A 21,039-nucleotide genomic window follows, 5' to 3' on the forward strand; every position below is an offset into this window, starting at 1 on the left:
ACAGTATAGAAAAGGCTTTTGACGGAGACCCACATCAATCATGAGAGATTGAGATTCGGATGAGTTTATTGCCATAATATACATTAATGTGTCAGAAATTCCTACTTCACATGAAGCTCATGGAGTAAACAATAAATATACAAGAAATGCAAGAATAGCAGAATGGTGCAAAGAGTGTAGTGTAAACAGAAGTGGCACAACAAATTAAAATGGAATAATGGTGGAGAGATTATGGCTCTATACCCATGACTGTGTAGCGAGATGGAGCTCCAATGCCATCTTTAATTGACTGTGATACCAAATTGTGATGTCAAAATATTTGTGCTTTGATTTTAGCTTGGGTCCAACTTCAGTTCAACCTTCGTTTATTGTTTGCTTTGACCAACTTTTTAACGACATTACACACAAAATGCAGGAGTAACTCAGCGGGAGAGGCAGCATCTCTGGATAGAAGGAATGGGCGACGATTCGTGTCAAAACCCTTCTTCAGGCTTAGCATCAGAGGAGAGTGAGTTACAGAGATAAGGAAGTGTAAGAAATCAAGATAGATTAATTTCAAGGAAAATGAATGCAGAATAGACCATGGTCAGAGATGCTGCCTGTCCCACTGAGTTACTCCAGCATTTTGTGCCTATCTTCGGTGTAAACCAGCATCTGCAGTTCCTTCCTACTCTTTTAACGATATTAGTGTCACCCTCAAAGGCATCTGTAGCCCAACACAATAATATTTTCTTTTATACTTTACAAAATTAATAAGCCAGGTTTCTTTCATCTGTTAAAATATGGAGCCAACATTATTTTATTTCACACTGACGGATTTAATTAATAAAATCGGGAGGACTGAAAATTCCAACAAATAAAAGTATTATTTTCAGAGTTAAGGTGCACTACAGCACAGGAACAGGCGCTTTGGCCTGTCTGTCGGTACGGGCCATCAAGAATCCAACTATACTAATCCCAAGTCTGTAACCTCTATGTCTTTGCGATTCAAGTTACATTCTATAAATGAATTTTGCACATTTCTGAGAATACCATGAATTGACACCCTTCAATGAACATTTAATTGTGCCATATAACAGCACCAGATACTAAATACTAATGCTGTTATACGACATCAGTGTTTCTAAATACTTTCAACACTAAATATTGGTGTGTGCTTCAAAGGAAGATATGAAGGATGTTCTCTGCCTCAGAGGGCAGTGGAGGCCAATTCTCTGGATGCTTTCAAGAGAGAGCTAGATGGGGCTCTTAAAGATATGGCGAGAAGGCAGGAATGGGTACTGATTGTGGATGATCAGTCATGATCATATTGAACGGCGGTGCTGGCTCGAAGGGCCAAATGGCCTACATCTGCACCTAATGTTTCTATGTTTATGAAGAAACTGCAGATGCTGGATTAAACCAAAGATAGACACAAAATGCTGGAGTAACTCAGCGGGACAGGTAAGATCTCTGGAGAGAAGGAATGGGCGCAGATTCGGGTCGAGACCCTTCTTTAACTATGTTCATCTGCTTTATTAATTAATTATATCTGAAATAAATGAATAAATACTTCAGTAATAGCATTTACCACATTCCCAGAATCTTTCCAGTTTGCCTTGGTGAGCTACTCTCAGTCTAAAGAAGGGTCGCGACCCGAAAAGTCACCTATTCCTTTTCTCCAGAGATGCTGTCTGACCCGCTGAGTTACTTCAACATTTTGTGTCTATCAACAGTGAAAGTAAAGACCAGTAGCAATGCCACTTGGAATTGGAGATTCAGCAAATTCTGTCTGAACTGAATGGATTATTAAGCAGTTAATATCATGATTCTGCTGTGATTCCTACAGCTTTACCCCTTTTTTATTGTATAGTGGTTTGAGGTAATCTTATGAAAATGTAATCTTGAGAATTATGCAAAGGTTCCTAATCATGTGTGCCGTTTGCCAAGGAGTCTCAACCAGAATCTCCTTGAACAACTTTTCAAATGGCGAAAATTTAACGGAACAAACTGGAGTACGACTGTCTCCAACACCTCATACTTAAGCCCCTGTCCCACTTTCCCCGAGTTACTCACGAATTCTCCCGAGTTTTCCCCTTGATTCAAACTCGGAGATGACAGACGTAGGCACTCGGGGCTATTTTTTTTTTACTCGTGGACATTTTTCAACATGCTGAAAAAAGTCCCGACTCACCTGATGCCCCGAGTACCTATGGCTGGCATTACGAGCTGCTACGAAATATCAATGGACTCCTATGGCCTCCTAAGGACTCGCTACGGACATTCCCCGAGTTTGAATCAAGAAGAAAACTCAGGAGAAATCGTGAGTAACTCAGGAAAGTGGGACAGGGGCTTAACTTTACAGCTCAGTCACTATGATGACGTTAACATCAGGCATTGTAACTGTTAAATGTATGACCTTCCCACTGTTGCTGTGATTCTCAGACATAGAAGATCAGAGGGCTCTTTGGTCAATCCGATGTTATTAATTTTGCAGGATTGCTGGGAAGCCCATTTATCTAATTGCTCCTTGTGAAGATGGTGGAGAGCTGCCTTCTTGAACCTTTTATTCCTAAGGGGTGTTCAGGGATTCAAATCCAACACCAATGAAGGAATGGCAATAAATATACAAAACGGGATAATATAAGATGAGAAGAGGATGTTACAACCCGTGCTAAGTGCCATGGTCTTTCTCGGTTGTTAAGCTACAACTTTGGGCATTGCTGTCTGAGCATCCAACTGCAGGACACTAAACATATGGTGCAAACAGTAGGCACAGTCAGCTGGTGGTGGTGGTGGGAGTTAATAAAAGAAACATCCAATGAACTGGTCTTGGTGGTTTAATCTGTTTTAAACGAAGTAATTTAAACTAAGTCATTTAAACTCCCATGATAGTTCAATAGATTTCGGCTTTTGAGTTTCCGGGCCATTCACGTTTAGAAATCCCAGGGTTGATGTGCATCTACTCATCTCTAAGGGCATTGCAATTCTGTGGGCATCTAATAAAGACCATGTTTGGAATCCATTACCAAAAATGCTGTTGACACACATTGCCAAGTTCACAGGAGAATAAACCACACTTGGCTGTGGTACCGTAGATAGAGATTGCCTGTTTGGTGTGATTAAAATGGAAGAACTGCTCTTGTTAGAACAGAGACTTTCACCATTGTATGTTTTGTTGTGACACTCACAGACAATGTTACAGAGGTCAGTAATAATCATCTCACACCGACCGGTTCCAAGGAACAAATCCAATGGGTCGAATACAAAGTGTTGGAGTAACTCAGGCAGCATCTCTGGAGAACATGGAGAGACAAACCTTTGGGTCATGTCCCTTCATCAGACTGTGAAGATGGATCCCGACCCAAAACGTCACCTATCCATGCCCTTCAGTCCTGACCCACTGAGTTACTCCAGCAGTCTGTGTTCTATGCAAGATTCAAGCATTTGCATTTCCTTGTGTTTAAACTGTTGACTTCTGGTGCTAGTTCTCAATTCGATTTCAAAAATCTGTAGCCTCCCTTTGATCTGGTATTTTGTTGGTTCACATGCTTGATCAATGGTGGTTTATCATTAATGTTTTATTATTATTATTAATGTTTAATGTTTTCTGAGTCATTCGTAACTGTCACTGTATGTCATGTTGTTACTTGTGGGTGGAGCACCAAGGCAAATTCCTTGTATGTGAATACTTCTTCTTCTTTCTTTATTTATATAGCACATTTTTAGTCAACTTGCATTGACCCCAAAGTGCTTCACATAATTACATCCACACACACAGGCAAAGATGGGTGAAGTGTCTTGCCCAAGGACACAACGACAGTATGCACTCCAAGCGGGATTCGAACCAGCTACCTTCCGGTTGCCAGCCGAACACTTAGCCCATTGTGCCATCTGTCGTCCCTTGGCCAATAATTACTTAGTTGACCTCACAGCAACTTAACCACCTTGTCAATTTAGGAGAAAATATTTGTAACAAGTTGCAGCGACTCATTTATTTTTCTATCCCTTTTGGAGAAGTGAAGGTAGTGCATGGCAAGGGCTGCTCACTGTATTATAGTGTTACACCTCCACCTATCTGCTGAGCATTGGCTATTTGCAGCCTTGATAAAATTGGATACAACTGCACAATTTCAATTGGTAATTGAGAAACCATCACTTTCATCTCCTATTTACAGCTTTCCATTTCTGGGAAACATTACCTCATTTACCGAACTGCATAAAAAAATGAGAAGACTGCATAACCTGATATCCTGGGTCAAAGAAGTGAAAATCTCTCTCTCTCTGTCTCTCTCTCCCTCTCTCTCCTGAAATCAGCAGCTTTCTTCTGGTGAAAGAAAGCATCGACGTGTAGAATGTTACTTCAACGAGGTTCCAAACCAATAATTCGGGACTATTATTTGTGTAAAATACAATAAAAAGCTATTTTATTTTTTGTGCTGTCATTATTAAGTGAAGAAGGAGCACATATTACCCAGCATACTCATTCTTAACTAATGCGCACCGACCTAACCTCTGAATGCTATCAGTTTCCGATATAACATCTCTATTAGGTTGTAAAATAAGTAAATATACTCCTAATGACCCAAGTGCTTAATGATGCTATTGAACAAATCAATTCTCTCATTCCCTTTGTCAGTCGCAATCTCTCCTGCCCAGATTTAGCCCTTATCTAATTCTAACAGTACGGTAACACATTTGTAACTTTGCAAACCTGGAACACAATACACAGACCTATATTTGAGGCTCAATTTCATAACACATTTAAATAAAATGTTACTGTGATAATACTGAAGGATCCCTTTTTTCCCCACTCCGGCTAATCTTTCATTGAATCTTTTTCTGGAGAACGCATATATCTGCCAGACACTAAATTTAGAGACTCACAGTGTTTTGTTTAACGGTTTTTGATTGGATAACACTTTTGGATGTATTTTGCTTCCCATTTTGCTCTTGAGGGCAACATGCGTGATTCTCCTTCATTATCCTGCCAGAGGTCTGGTACAAACACTATGGGAGTGATGTATGGTAACGCACACCACCAGATTCAGGGACAGTTTCTTCCCAGCTGTTATCAGGCTACTGAATCATCCTACCACAACCAGAGAGCAGTGTAGAACTACTATCTACCTCTTTGGTGACCCTTGGACAATCCATGACCGGACTTTGCTGGCTTTACCTTGCACTAAATGTTATTCCCTTATCATGTATCTCTACAATACAAATGGATCGATTGTAATCATGTATTGTCTTTCTGCTGACTGGCTAGCACGCAACAAAAGCTTTTCACTGTGCCTCGGTACACGTGACAATAAACGAACTGATCTAACTAAATTAGATGAGGGGAAATTCAGGTGATAAAGCCCCACGTCTTGGACTGGGAATTTTACCCTTTAATGATGCTGCTTCCTATCACAACAATAGCGTGTCGCATTAATTGAGAGGATTAGAGTGGGGTGGTTGTAGAGGACGTGTGGTAGGGGATGGTTCTGAGTGTAATCAATGGATTCCCTTTCTGCTCATCCCACCTATTGGGTCTTTCCATGGCCATCATTGTAAAGATGGTGACAGACCTCAGGAAGCAATGGTTTTATGATCTTCCCAAGGAAGGAACAGACATTCACCCAGTCACTCTCCATTAGTTTCAGCTCCATACACTTCTCTGCCCATAGCCCTCTTCTTGGCTGAAATGTTCTGGTTGATAGCTGGCCCTGATGTTTGAGATATTCTGACAAGTTAAGGTTTATCACCAGTTCTTCAGATGCTGCATCTACATCCCCACAATGGCACTGCCAATTTCTTCCTGGTAAAACAACATGTGGTGGGAGATGTGTAGGAAGGAACTGCAGATGCTGGTTTACACCAAAGATAGACACAAAACGCTGCAGTAACTCAGTGGGTCAGGCAGCGTCTCTGGAGAATAGGAATAGGTGATGTTTTGGGTCGAGACCCTTCTTCAGATTGATAGTCAGGGGCTAGGGAAATTAGAGGTATGAAAAGGTGCAGAACAAATCAAAGCTGACTCAGGAAAGGTGGAACCAACAATGGTCGATTGTTGGCAGTGGAAGAGGTGATAACGAAGGGGTACAAAAAGTGAAATGAGCAAGACGACAGGGGTGGGGGAGGGATGGAGAGAGAAGGAATGTAAAGGTTACCTGAAATTAGAGAAATCAATACTCATACCGCTGGGTTTTAAACTGCCCAAATTAAATATGAGGTGCTGTTTCTGCAATTTGTGGATGGAGATCACAGTGGATCTCTCATGACCTAGGATAGGGAAGGAGAATGAGCTGTACACTCTGGAATTTGGCCCCCATAGGGACAACCCTGGTTATTCCAAGCATTGTTTGACCCTTCAAGATGGCGGTGGCAGGAGGTGGAGGAAGAGAACTATCCCGGTGAGTAGACTGGGGACTTACCGTGCCGCTCTGGGTCGGCTGTGGAGGGCACCCCTGGACCACGGAGGCTGGACAATGGCCGGAGGCGAAGGACGGTGCACTCGTGTGCTGATGTTGGGAACGCATCGGAGTGGTAGAGTTGACAGAGTGGGATGCTGGAGGCCCTGAAGCAGCCTGGGGCTCAATTAGATCGGGGAGGCGCTCAACAAGGTTGAGTGCACGGAAGGGATGTGGCCCACAGTGGTACAGAATGGTAAAGCAGCAATAGAGGACACCGCCAACATCGCCTGGCCAGGATACGTTGCAACACCAAGCCGTTGCCAGGACAATGGGCCTTTATGGCCAAGTTGACTCCAACATTTAGAAAAATATTGACAGAGCATACAGGTTGGTGCCTAAAACATAGCAAAGCTTGCGCACTGTCTCAGTGTGGTCTACTAGGCATAAGAAGAATGCTGCTGAACTTGCGTACATGTGAAAATAAAGTACCAGTGAACCATTGTATCATATGCCCCCCATTTCCTCAAGTAAATGGTTGTGTAAAGTAAGAGAGTGCATGCCAAAATCATTTCTGACAGGGAATAAGTATCACCATGAAGTGTAAGCTTGAAAGTGTTAATTAAATATTTAATGTACGATACTTAGAATAGGAACATTGGCTGCCTTCTTTTCTCATTTCCTTCCCACCAAAACTCCAGCCAAATGCGATCTCCCTTTTATTGCCTTGGAGCATACCAATCTACACACCACACAAACGGTATTGTTACAGGGCATTTCTGGCATGTACAGTTATTCAAAATGTGCGCTTGATCAGACACAAAAGCAGGCACAAGAACTGCTTCAGCTGGAAGGCACATGTTGTCCAGTTTCTTTATGGATTGAAGCTTGAAAATCCAGTATGCAAACATGGTAATGGAAATATTGACATCTCTGATGAACCTCATGCTGGTTCACCTTTCCCCAGAGAAATGCAGCTAATTACAAAAAATGTATTCCTGGGATGCAACTGGAACCTGGAAAGGCAGTAAATAATTCCCATTTCTAGTATCCCTGAAGACATTAATTTTCCATCCCATCTCGGAGACATGAGCCACACAAAGGCAATGCTGGTTAGGGGTGGAAATGCCCTCCCTCGGGGACCTCAGCAAATCTGCTGGCGCTTTTGACAATCTGGCAACTTGAATTGTTATTTTCTTTATATGATAATACAAATATAATTAATTGAGTTTACAAAAAAATCCAAGACTTCCAGACTGTTGGTGCATTGACAAAGCACTGGACACAAATCCATGCTACAGGGGTGTAAGCGGAAAATCCTTAGCTTCATCAAATATTATTCTTTCAACAATTATTCAAAGTTACCCCTTCTGATAGGTCTTCAAATATGCAAGTAATATGCCTTTTGAATCCTAGCACCCGTACTGCTTTTTGGAAGGCAATGAGTCATATTTCCAGGATAAGAGATACAATACTGATTAGTAATTGAGGAAGAATTTGGCCTGGATAATACTGTAAATGTTTTACCATGAAACAGATAAAGACCTCGAGAGCTTCACAGACCTGCGGTGTAACAAGGAAATTTCCAAGTAGCTTACAGCCCTTGCTACTTTGTAGCCTTCTCTATCAGAATCAAGGCAGATCAGCTGAATTAGTAAGGCATTCACCAAAGCTTTATTTCCAAGAAATTCCCTGAAATTGTTGTGCTCTGTTGCATGAGGCAAACGAGAGTTTTTAAACTGACATATTCTCGATTAATTTCTGCTCAGCAAACTCCCTACTCTAAAACAAAACTTGCTGGAGATATGTGATTTAGTTCTCCTACATAAACATTTCAGAATATAATGGATTTTAAAGTACCAAAATATATTTTAGATAAGGTGATTTATGATACCCAACCTTGTGCCTTAATTGCATTTGTGTTTTCCAACCTCTGAGTTTGGCTCCGCAAAATAATTAAAATTATGCTGTTTCTTTCTGACTTCCAGTATTCTTTTTATGTGATCACTCAGTCACATTGAGCTGATGGCTGATAGTAAACAATGATGGAGAAGGGGAAACCCACACAGTGGAGATTGCGAGATCATCATAGCAACTTTCTTCAGGATTAGCAGCATATATCATCACTGATCTGGCAAAATGATCGTTAAAATGTTAAACATGGGTGAAGCGGCTGTAAACAGATGTAACATTTCATTGCAACACCCTAAAACAGCATTGGCTTTTGCTCGGAACCAAAAATGCAATTAACTCATCACTAATAACTGAGGAATTATGAACGAATTACCGGACTTTCCATAGTTTATCTTGCACTACACGTTATTCAGGTTATTCGCTTTATAATGAGTCTGCAAATTGCAGATGGCTTGATTGTAATCATATATTGTCTTTTTGCAGAAGATAGACAAAAAATGCTGAACTAACTCAGCAGGACAGGCAGCGTCTCTGGATAGAAGGAGTGTGTGACCTTTTGGGTCGAGGCTCTTCTTCAGCCCAATCCTATCCAGAGATCCTACCTGTGTTACTCCAGCATTTTGTGTCGACCTTCAGTGTAAACCAGCATCTGCAGCTCCTTCCCACACACATTATCTTTTTGCTGACTGGTTAGCACGCAGCTAAAGCTTTTCACTGTACCTGACAATAAACTAAACTCAAACTCAAAAGCGTTTGTTTTTTAATACTTTTGTCTGATTTGAATCCTCCCTTTGGTATTTTTCACACCATTTTTCTCAGAACTTCCCTCTCACAAACTGGCAGCGATGCCAGTTCAGGATTGTGCCATTCCTGACTGCTCTCCCTCTGTCAGCACTCCAGCTGAAATCAGCAGCACAGTGCATGAAGTTCTCCTGCAGGAACCAGCGTCACACCACTCCGAAGAGCTGCCTTCACAGCTGTTGTACAAGATATATAACCTACATAATCAAGCAGGAACAGGATTAAGTGTAGAGCAAGCCCTTTCCATAATGCTGTCATAAGGTGCCACAGTAAAAGCGCGCAATAACAAGAGACAACTTTAAAGCCAATGTCATACCTTGCCTCTTATATTAATCTTTGCCAGACTGGCATGCAAACACCACCATTTCCACAAGTATAATTTCTGCTGTTTTGATGGTGTTATTAAACTGCTTATTTCAATGTCAAAATGGTGTTTCTAAATTAGTAAGGGAGCAACAAATAATGTATTTTCTATTCTAGAGTGTATCAGGGTCCGGTACAGGGTTGAACGATTCTAAAATATTGTGGAAGCCCACACCATTTATGGAGAATGGTCCATATATCCTATAAATCCATTTCCAAAGCTCTGCCCTCAAATGGAGAATGACTTATTTATGTAAGTAAACATCATTTTGCCCTTTCTAACCTTTCTCCAGCCATGGCTGAAATCCCTTGCTTATTATGACCTTTTAACGATCACTAGACCATACAGCTGACCTCCTCTGGTGAGCAATAGCCTTTTTTCTTATTAATAAATTGCATGAAAAACGTAATCTGCGGTCTGTATTGGAATATAGTGCAGCACAGCAATTAAACAAGCAAGCGGCAAGCCAGCATCCTCATTAACAGGAGAGTAGGGTCATCTGTCTGCAGGAACTATCAGGCAACTGGACCTCAGGATCTCATCCATCTTACAGATGCACCTCTGCACTTGGCAAAATTAATGTAGGTATGAATGCTCTAATCACATCACTGAGCATTTCATTATCAACTTTGCAACGGGAAGTGGTGGCGGGAGGGAAGTGGGGAATAGGCGGGTGGAAGGGGAAGAAGAGAGAGCACGCTCTGTCAAGGCCTTGCAATAAAAATCAGTCATCTCAGTACCATTTTAAAGCTGAACATGAAAAAAATATATATCATGCTTTCTTTTGCTGCAGCTGATAAGAAAGTAACCAATGCAGGAAGATGACAAGGCTTTAGACTGCCAAATGCATCCTTAAAATGAAACTTTCTGTAACGGCCTCTGCTCCGGGATCATTAGATTCACTTGATAAATTATGCCATGTTTCTGCTAATGAGGTCTTCAGTTCATTGTTGGATACCACTAGCCTCTCCCAATTATACAAACTGTCTTAACTACACAAGCTATCAGACGGAAACTATTGCATGGAGGACTGGGGGAGGAGAAAGGGTGCCTGTCACTCTCAGGACTTGACAATACAAATCTTTCAATAATCAGAAAATGGTTTACGATGAACATTCTCAATTAAGTAGGTAAAATGCGGCCAGTTTATGATGCAGATAAATTGATGGCTTCCATCAATGTAAGAGAAGCCTGACTTTTATTTTCATACATAAATAACACCAAATATTTGCACATGAATGTAATTTAATTAACGGTGCATAATTTAACTGCAGAAGTCAAGCATTTGGTAAGAGTAGGCAAATCTGATAAACATCTTCAGACAAAAATAGAGACTGTAATGGATTTTGGAGCCATATTTTATACTACTCAGTTATTACTTGGCATCAACAGAAAATCTGCAAGACATTTTGTACAAAGTAACGTAATAAATGGCTTCCCACTATTTGTTTAGCATGTGGATCGGTCAGCTCTGCTTTAAATCTATGGATAATACGTAATTCAAATATTAAAACATAGAAAAGGCACTGTTTTCTGGGACAGGTGAAGGGAGAGAAGAAATCCTTGTGACTTGGTGTTATTCCACATTTGAAAACCAAAATCAGCATATACCATCCCCCGAGTGGAACCACGTTACCTGTCAAATATCAGGTTTTCCCACTTCTTTTGATGAGCTGTTGGTTAGCAGATCTAATTGCAGTGACAAAGCTCAGTTGATTTGCAATTCATCATTAATTTTAAAGCCTCTTGTCCCAATATTAAAAATGAACACTGCATGTCTACGGAGGACTGCTCAACAGTCTTTCACTAATTTCTATGTTAATTTGCATCGGCCTTATCTTACATGGACACACGTGTGTGCGCGCACACATAAAATGCACATAGAATGCACACATGTACAAAAACACACACACACACATACATGTGCACACACACATACACACAGGGTAATCACAGACTGAGAGGCTTGTCAGTGAGGAATAATTACTCCAAATGTGTCCTTTAACCTCTGTACTGCTAGAAATGAACAATGCATTGCTGCATTTTAATCAAAACGTATCGGACAGTTCACAAAAAAAAACAGGCGTTGGGATCTTTAGAAATGCAAAGGGCAAAAACCCAGAACCACTTCTCAAGAGGAAATTCCACATCTCAATGCAAATCTGAAGCTTGTTTTAATGTCACGATATAATTTGTCACTGCATGAATCAACATTTTCTTGGTATTAAAATGCCGCAAAGTAACACCCTTTTTGCTATTTTGTTCCTCTAAACAAGGCACCTGCATTTTAACCTTCAAGAATTTTGGAAATCGCTTCATTTGACATGTGTAGTTATAAAATGGGTTGAAAAATAAAGATAGCATTGTAACTATCGAGAGATCATGTAGAGATTTTTTTTCCCCAATTAGCCGGTTAGTAGTTTATTAATAAATTTGCTAGCCTGACCCTCACACTCATCCAGCTATTAAATCATTCCTCTGGTAATGAATCTGGCCTGTTCTCTTCATTGTGCTGCAAAGGAAGTCATGGGATCTATGCTGAGGTTTAGATACTTCTTTATCGGCAAATGACAGGTTCAAATCTACAGGATATTGTTTATTTGTTTCCTCTTGCCTCTTGGATCAAGTTCCCAGTCATATTTATTGGCAAAAGTTACTGCCTTATCATTTACGATGCTGCTTTACACCTTAAAATCCTGAACATTTTCTTCCGAGACAAAAGGTAAAGATTATCATTTACTTTCACTGAAAAAGTTATCCTTTTGACACAATTTGTTTGAAATTATCCAATCATTATGACACGATTTGACAAATAAAAGAGCAGGATCTTCCTGGTGACTGTGTCGAAGCAAATCTATTTAAGCTCCAGATAAGGGATACTGTCTCTTCAAATACCTCTTCCTTTAAATATACTTTAGGGCATGACAAAGATTTCCTCATTTCCTTTTAAGAGTGCTTCGCTGAACTGTGTAGTTCAGAGATCAATGCAGTGATTGGCAGCTAATGTTTTTTCCCCGTTATGTCTTAGTAAATTCAGTCTGACAGCTGTTCTTACTGATCAAAAATGGCAAAGGTTGTTTGATTTTTGTATGTAGAAAGCAGTAAACAGCACTGAAGATATGTCTTAATTGTGTTTAACGACTTAAAAAGGCAATGCCAAGCAGATGAGAGTTGAAAGTTCTGTTGCATTTCCTTAAATCTAATATCGTAACCAAAGAAGGTGTTTGGGAGCACATCGTTGTCTGATGTGAAGTTTCGTATACTAAAATGTTAGGAGAACCCAAATATAATCAGATACAAATCCTTAAGATTCAGATAAACTTTTCACAGGCCCCCGTTCTATTCTTGAATTCTGAGTTGTGCATCGCAGCTATTTTCAACTTCTTGCCCAACTTGATATATTCCATTCATGGTCAGGTTTACTGCACGGCAAATAATTTGAGATTGATTAGTTACACAAACTGCCAGTATACATGCCAGGAGGCTGTGGATTGTTTGCTGTATATTGGTCAGTCTCCCACAAGGAATAGGAAGATATCAAATGGCATCCCATGCAATAAGAATAAAGTCATGACAATGACTGGAATTTAGCCTGAAGTAGTTGAAATCAGTGTCATAGGACTGGAATGAAGTGAATTCACTGTTGCAGAGGGAGCAAAGAATGACTTATCCTGCCAATGGCAACAAGAAGAACCAATAGGTCCAACAGATTAAATCAGAGGGATTGCCAAGAGCTTGAAGAAAAGGACTTAGAAAAAAATGTATGGTGTAATATTTGTGGCATTCGAAGTTACCTTGCCGGAGAAGGTAAAGAAAGACAATTCAAATAGTTATATGTAGAATGATGTGTATGTTGCACATAGGCAGATCAAGAAGAATATACTGTAGTTTTGATCCATTTTAAAATCTGTGGGACACTGATGCAGTGAGCAATGTTATATGCAACATTTTTAAAGCCATGTGGTGTCAACTCAAGCCCAATGTGGGACGAAGTAGGTTACCACCAAATGGCCATTTGTTATGGACATCTATCATGTGAGTAATAGATCGGGAAGATGCACACAGTCGCATGCCCAGAGTGGGTGAATCGAGGACATAGGTTTAAGGTGAAGGGGGAAATATTTTATAGGAATCTCAGGGGTAACATTTTCACACAAAGGATGGTGGGTATATGGAACAAGCTGCCAGAGGAGGTAGTCGAGGCTGGGACTATCCCAATCCCTGGGACTATCCCAATATTTAAGAAACAGTTAGACAGGACTTTTTGGAGGGGTATGGACCATACGCGTAGTGTAGCTGGGACGTGTTGGCCGGTGTGGGCAAGTTGGGCTGAAGGGCCTGTTTCCACACTGTATCACTCCATGACTATCACTCTGTGGTGCTCCAAGTCCTGTGGCTCTTCCGCTCAACAATCTCAATAATCTGGCACCAACTATCACCTGGATGCAAAACTCATCTATGAAGGCATAAGGGATGTCAGAGATGGGAAAGGAAATGCCACACTGGTAGAGCATTAGTGTTGATCCTGAAATAATTGGGCAAAGTTAAACTCCACTGTTGTGGTTAACAATGCTGTATTTAATCTGGAAATATTTGATGTTGATATTGACATCGGATGCTAAAAACGTTTAAAAAATATCCTATTCAGCGGCACTGACAGCCCTCATCTTAATAACCACAAAATAAATCTTTAAAAATTGCTGCCTCATCGTTCGCTGGAACTGACTTTTGGCAAAACTTCAATTTAAAATATAGATTATATTTTAACAATGTGATAAAATATATTTGCACTATTGATTTTATAAATTATCTTCCGCGATTTGTACTTTTCATCAAATAGTCAGACTGGTCATTATATATTTATTTGCATGGAAAGATGTATGAGGGATCTCAATATTGTTCACTTGCAAAACAGTAACACTGCTCCCTGGCAGAAGCACAGGCACTTGCAAACCACCTCCTTCAGGCTAGAGCTGCTAAATGACAACCACAGTTTTCAAATATCAGCACGCCCACTCCTTACAAATCACAAACAAGACTTGTAGCACTATCTGGTTGCATAATGTAAAAGTCAGACTCCATTCGGAAGGGTTCCCAATTAGTGAATATTTGTGCTAACTAAACACAATTGTCTCTACAACTATTTCAGAAATAATACAGAATTTAAAAAAAACATTGATATTGATTGTAAATTTCAAAAGACAGCAAGTATCAACATTAAAACTAAAGATAGACACATAAAACCGAGAAGAAGTCTGAAGAAGGGTCACGACCCGAAACGTCGCCTATTCCTTCTCTCCATAGATGCTGCCTCACCCGCTGAGTTTCTCCAGCATTTTGTGTCTATTTTCGTTTTTTCCAGCATCTGCAGTTCTTTCTTAAACATAAAACTGGAGTAACTCAGCGGGTCAGACAGCATCTCTGGAGAAAAGGAATAGGTGACATTTTTCAAAAGTGCCCTTCTTCAGAAGAAGAAGCATCTCGACCCTAAATGCCACCTATTCCTTTTCTTCAGAGATGCTGTCTGACCCGCTGAGTTACTCCAGCTTTTTGTGTCTACCTTCGGTTTAAACCAGCATATGCAGTTCCTTCTTCAACATTAAAACTACTGTATCTTAAACTAAAGCATTTATTCTGGTTTTCACTGAAATCAGCCCCACAGATCTCACAAAAGCACATTTGAAGTGGCTAGTTCTGCTCCACAGAGACTGCAGCAACCTTTTCCCGTAAGACAAAGAAAACCCTACTACCCATCTGATTTCTAAGGTTGCTTGCTGAATATTGTTCATTATAATTTTCACAGCATTCCTTCGCAAAGTTCATCAAAATTATCTAGGTTATTTTTGATCATCTCTTTAACTTCAACTTCATTTCATTTTGTTCCCCAAATGTTCACAGGTGAAACTTTTTCAGCCGTAGGATTTGCTGGTAAAGTGTCTATTTTTTTCCCCCACCTATGAAACTGACCGGATTAAATTTTCGGGTTCACTCACTAACTCTGCTTTTAAGTATATTTTGCATCAGTGGACAGTATCCCGAAAGCCAGTTAATTAATCTTCACTCAAACTCAATTCTGAATCTTTCTAAATAGAAAAATAGGCATTTAAACACAGTAAACAAGCATTGGGCAAGCACTAAATGCAAAGGTGAAGTGGCTGAAGCATTTCAGGATTTCATGTTTGACTGCACTTTCTCTGTCCACAGGGACCAATCTTCTCCTGCCCTAAGTCCCTTAAAGCCCTTGGCTTGTGAGCACATCCCTCATAGAGATGGGGCAGACTCCTTGCTTGGAGCTGGTACATGTTTCCTTTTAAATGGTCTTTTAACAAGCATCCGATTGAACCCTCAAAGGTACACTCGGACCTCTTCTTAAGCACCAGGTCAGGGTGAGAGCAACATTTTCGGAATTCAAAAATCTTCCTCTATTTCCAACTCCAGTTAGATTTAAAGGGACAGCTCACATGCATTGGCCAGTTCCTTCCTACACATTGGCCTCCATCATTAATAATGTAAAGATTGCCATAGTATAAAGCAATGAAAATAAAACAAATTCCTCTAATGCAACGTAGATAGCTGTTGCTTAAATTGTATTTCAAAACCCAGCCATTATCTTGTCTGAGGTTCATATATGTTAGGCCACAGGATGCTTTAGCAGCCACAGCAGGCACACCACAAACTTCAAAAGATAACAGTATTTATAGTGGTATTTACATTAATTCACATGTTACCCTGGCCTTAGTGCTATAGCTAAATGTGAGCCGTTTCCCCAGCTTTCATGCTTGCAGCCTCTAACCTCACATACGGGAGCGGTGCTTTCACTTTTAGAACAAGAGAAAGAACAATGACCACTGAAAATAAAACGACGGCAGTCCCAATTGAAATGCTCCACTCTATTGTTTGCTGAACTGTCTGGGAAGGGACGATGGAGAAAGGAAAAGTAAATGACTTGCACCGATGTAGCATTGTTTACAACCCCAGGAGGCCCCAAAGAACTTTGCACCTAATGAAGCATTTGTTTTTGAAGTGTAGTAACACTTGGATGGAATTTGCACACAGCAAGCTCCCACGTCAAATATTATTATGAAAGAGGCTCTTGAAGTTGATGAGGGGCATTTGTTGGTGAAGTTGGTGAGAGTTGATCAGCCAGGGCATCAGGGATTTTACCAGAATGCTGCCCAGGATTACGGGATATTCGCCTGGTTGGACAGGCTGGGATTGTTTTCTCTGGAACGCCAGATGTTGAGGGGAGACCTGATAAAGTATATAAAGTTACGAGAGGCAAAGTTGGGGTAAACAATCAGAATCCTTTATCCCAGGGTGGAAATGTCTCACAGACAGGAGAACATAGTTTTAAGGTGAGAGGGGCAACGATTAAAGGAGTTATGCGGGGTGAGTTCTTTGTTTACACAGAGGGTGGTGTGTGCCTGGGATGTGCTGCCTGGGATGGTGGTGGAGGCAGTTATGATAGTGGCGTGAAGAGCCTTATAGATAAGCACATAGATATGTAGAGAATAGAGGGATATGGATCATGTGCAGGCAGATGAGATTTTACCTTTGCACTGTGTTCAGCACAGACATTGTGGGCCGAAGGGCCTGGTGTTGTGCTGTAATGTTCTATGTTCGAAATATCACCCTCACTTTCCTTCAAATTCAACATAGCAACACATGCATCCTCTCGAGAGAGAATAAATGTATCCCCAATTACAGTCTTCTCCGAATTATACATTTCCACAGTGCAGTGATATACTGCAAGGCCAAATGACATTTCTGCGCTCACTTTGAGTGAGGCCTGCACCCCATAAACCAAACTCTGAGCAACCAACTGAGCCACAATTAACACTGGGAATGGAACTGGGAAGTGGAAATCCACAATGATGGGTGAACCACATAAAATGCAATAAAGTGTCCGTGATCTATTCTTAGTGGTCTGGCAATTAAAGTACAGCACATAAAGGGCATAGTAAGAACAGCAGGCAAACTAAAACAAAAAACCCTGCACACCTTTTATCACAATGCCCAAAATAGAATTCATGCCCCTGCCTCACAGAGGTTTTCTTCACCTTGCATTCCTCCTTTCTTACCTGCACTGCAATAACCCAACCCTCATCAACCACCAAGCCCCACGGAGTTGTCGATCACCACGGCCTGTTATTAACAATCCCATTAACCGGTATCCTAGAACTTGTGCTAATATGTATGGCCCCTCAGAGAACCATCTTCTGTCCGACACCAAAGAGCTCAGTCAATCTAAAGAGCTTTTTTTAAAACAAAGAACCTTTATGCTATTAAGCATGGAAAAAAAGCATTGCTGATTTTTCATTGTAGTCTTTGACATGAATATTGAATATCAGATATGCAGCTCATTCATTAAGCCAGAGTTACAGAGAATGGAAACAGGCCACTCAGCCCATCGACTATGAGTCGCCCATCAAATAATCATCCACAGTCTTCTACGCTAATCCCAGTTAATTTGCCCCACCTTCCTCCTGGATTCCAAACCTAAACTACACACCAGGGGCAATGTACAGGGGCCACGGTATTTATTTAACAACCCACATGCTTTTGGGTTGTGGAAGGAAACCGGAGCACCCCAGCAAAACCTATATGGTCACAGGCAGAATGTGCAAACTTCACACAGACTCTGCTGGAGTCAGGATTGAATGCAGGTCTCTGGAGCAGTGAGTTGAGGCAGCAGCTTTTCTTCCTGTGCCCCTTGGCATTAAAGTAGAATACATGCATCTACTTCACATAAACTATCTTCACCTTCCATTCCTCGTGACATTCAACTTCACCAAATGAAGCATTAAGTTTGTAACCATTAAATATCCACAACTTTCTTCAAAACTTCATTGATGATATGGCACCTAAGTGGTCGCTCTGTTTAGTGCCATATTCTATTCTGCCCAGTTTAAAGTAAATAAAGCGAGCTTCAGCAATAATAATCTGCACACCTTAAACTTGTGTATTAACTTGATAAAGATATTAAATTGGCACCAATGTATACAAGTGACTGGGACATATGGATCACAAAGATCCACGGTCCCATCAGAACCCAGAGTGCATTCAAGGCATTGTGAATGTCAGCAGGGCCTTAGCCCGAAAAAGGGGAGACATGGGTAGGTTGGAGGAATAGGTGCATTACTGGAAGACATAAGAAACTGCAGATGCTGGAATCTTGAGCAAAAGACAAAGTGCTGGAGGAACTCGCAGTTGCAGGCAGCAACTGGGGAGGGCATGGACAGGTGACTTCTCGGACCAAGACCCTTTTTCAGACTGATTGCATATCACACGATATCTTTAAAGGGTTAAAGTATTCTGCCAAAGAGGACGGTGTCCCTTCATCCAATGGAAGTGTAAACATTATTTATATATCTGACTACGGCGCTTACTGTACAGTAACCTGCTGCTTTTATAAAATGCAAATGTGTGAAACCACTGAAGTGAGAGTTGTCTGACCTTTTTTCAACCATCTGCGTCTTGTGAATAAAAAGAGAGGAATTCACAAACCCCCTTCTGCTTACCTGCAATTTTAATGACCTTCTCTCTTAAATCAAATCACATGGTTCCTATAAAGGTACTGTATTCATTTAAAAAAATATTTAAAAGAATATTTCTTGATGAGAAAACAAGGTGTGAAGGATATTTTCCAGAGCAACAATGAAAACCAGATGACAATCTTTCTACCACAGGAGAGCTTTATTACAAAAGGATGTAATCTTCAAACAGTTTTCGGCTGCCTAGGAACGAAAATGGAGAAAACATGAGCGCGCAATGGCAGATGATTTATAGACTGCAGGCTTGCAGAGCGAAAGCAGCCAACAATTAAGCAAAAAATTGTTAGTATTACATGAGAAAGGTCCAATGCATCGCAAGGACGCACAAACCCCAGACTCGGGTAAAGAAGGAACACAATTAATCAATAAGAAAATATTTAGAATTGTCTTGGGTGAAGATGGAAGTAAATGGGCACAGAAATATTTCATTGTTAATTCTTTCAGAATTGAAATGTATACTTCCCGTCTTTTTAAAGATCCCCTAGTACTGCTTATACTGTAACTGCTTATAACTGCCTATAACTGCTTCTAACTTCCCTCCTTGTCTTTCTCAAGTAACTTGATGGTAATCGATACAAAATAAACTAATGGGATGGTCCTGCCTGAGGTTAAAGGGGGGACGAGAGACCCTTCCTCATGGTGAAATATCACACCAGTCCTCAGCTACATATGTGAAATTCTATTTCTTTTACATCTGTGGCATTTCACTGTTATCCTGTTGCGAAAAGAAAAAAAAATTGGGAGGGGGGGAGACACAATGAGAGATTAATGGGCAGATCACATTCCATACAGCTGTTATGCACATGAATGCAGCAAGCAACCTGTGTTATAAACTTGCCTCTAAGAATAACGATTGACCAACAGTGAGAGGGTGAGATTGCACAATCTGTGGGATACATCGGCCTTTTCTTGCACGGTGAAATCATTTTCAAAGGAACAGCAGCCTGGTTTCATTCCCTTCCTGCCTATGGTATTTTTCCTCTAAACTATGGAATTCAAGGAACCAAATTCAACCTAACTAAGCTAAGTGAAACAGGACGCATTATAAAAAAGATCAGTGTTCCTCACCTTACAACTCTACTTGCAAAAATGGTCTTGATCAACCAAATACCACTCCTGAAGGAGTACTGCTCCCTATTACTAGTTCTGAAGGAATATGTTCATCGTCATTCATTCCTTTTTCATTATTGTCTTTTCTTCCCATTTTCCCAAATGCTCCTTCCTCTCAAAAATGTGGCGTTGTGTTATTGCTCTTTTGACTACGATGGCTTTCAGCTTTCTCCTGCTTCGGTGTGGTTCCAAAGACTGTGAGAGCTACAAGCTGCTTTGCCTCACCCTTCATCTGCTCAGATGCACTGTAGATATCGGTAGTAACACTCAGGACATTGTAGATGTCTCTAGTCCATTGACGAGTGGAAGAGCATAGTGGACAATCATCAGGCATCAGTTATTCTATGTCTGAACTATCATTTAGCTGATTATTATCAACTCCATATCTCGCTAGGAACTGGTTCCAACTTATTTTTATTATTAAGTAAAGGTCAAGGGGATTTGTACAGTCATGGGGTCATATAGCACGAAATCAAGCCTTTCCGCCAAAGTGTTCATTCTGACCAAGATGCCTATCTATGATGAAGATAGACACAGAAAGCTGGAGTAACTCCGCAAGTCTGACAGCATCTTTGGAAAAAAGCAATAGGTTTCTAGTCGAGACCCTTCTTCGGACCTTTCTATGCTAAACCCATTTGCCCATGTTTGACCATTTTCCTCTAAACCTTTCCTATTAATGAACACTGTTATGGGATATTTATTTTCTCCTCCATTTACTCCCTGACATTTCATTTAAATGCAATTCTGAGATACTTTAAGTCAATGAATATAATTAATCAGACTGGTGAAAATTTATCAAGCATTAAAGATGCAGAGAAATTTAAACAAAAAGTGAAGGAGGCACAGATACAATTTACAAACAAATTTCCAAAGAGTTAGGTTACACATATAGACCAAATGAAATGTTTAATACTGGAACCTA

The 21,039-nt window shown here is 40.6% G+C and overlaps 1 protein-coding gene across 5 annotated transcripts in view; it reads right to left on the reverse strand.

Annotated features, from left to right (window-relative positions):
• The window catches only part of zfhx3 (zinc finger homeobox 3), a 1,217,643-nt gene that overhangs the window by 282,138 nt on the left and 914,466 nt on the right, over window positions 1-21,039 (reverse strand). The gene's annotated exons all lie outside the window — the stretch shown is intronic.

The sequence above is a fragment of the Amblyraja radiata genome, chromosome 17 (assembly GCF_010909765.2).
Source record: "Amblyraja radiata isolate CabotCenter1 chromosome 17, sAmbRad1.1.pri, whole genome shotgun sequence".
NCBI classification, from domain to species: domain Eukaryota; kingdom Metazoa; phylum Chordata; class Chondrichthyes; order Rajiformes; family Rajidae; genus Amblyraja; species Amblyraja radiata.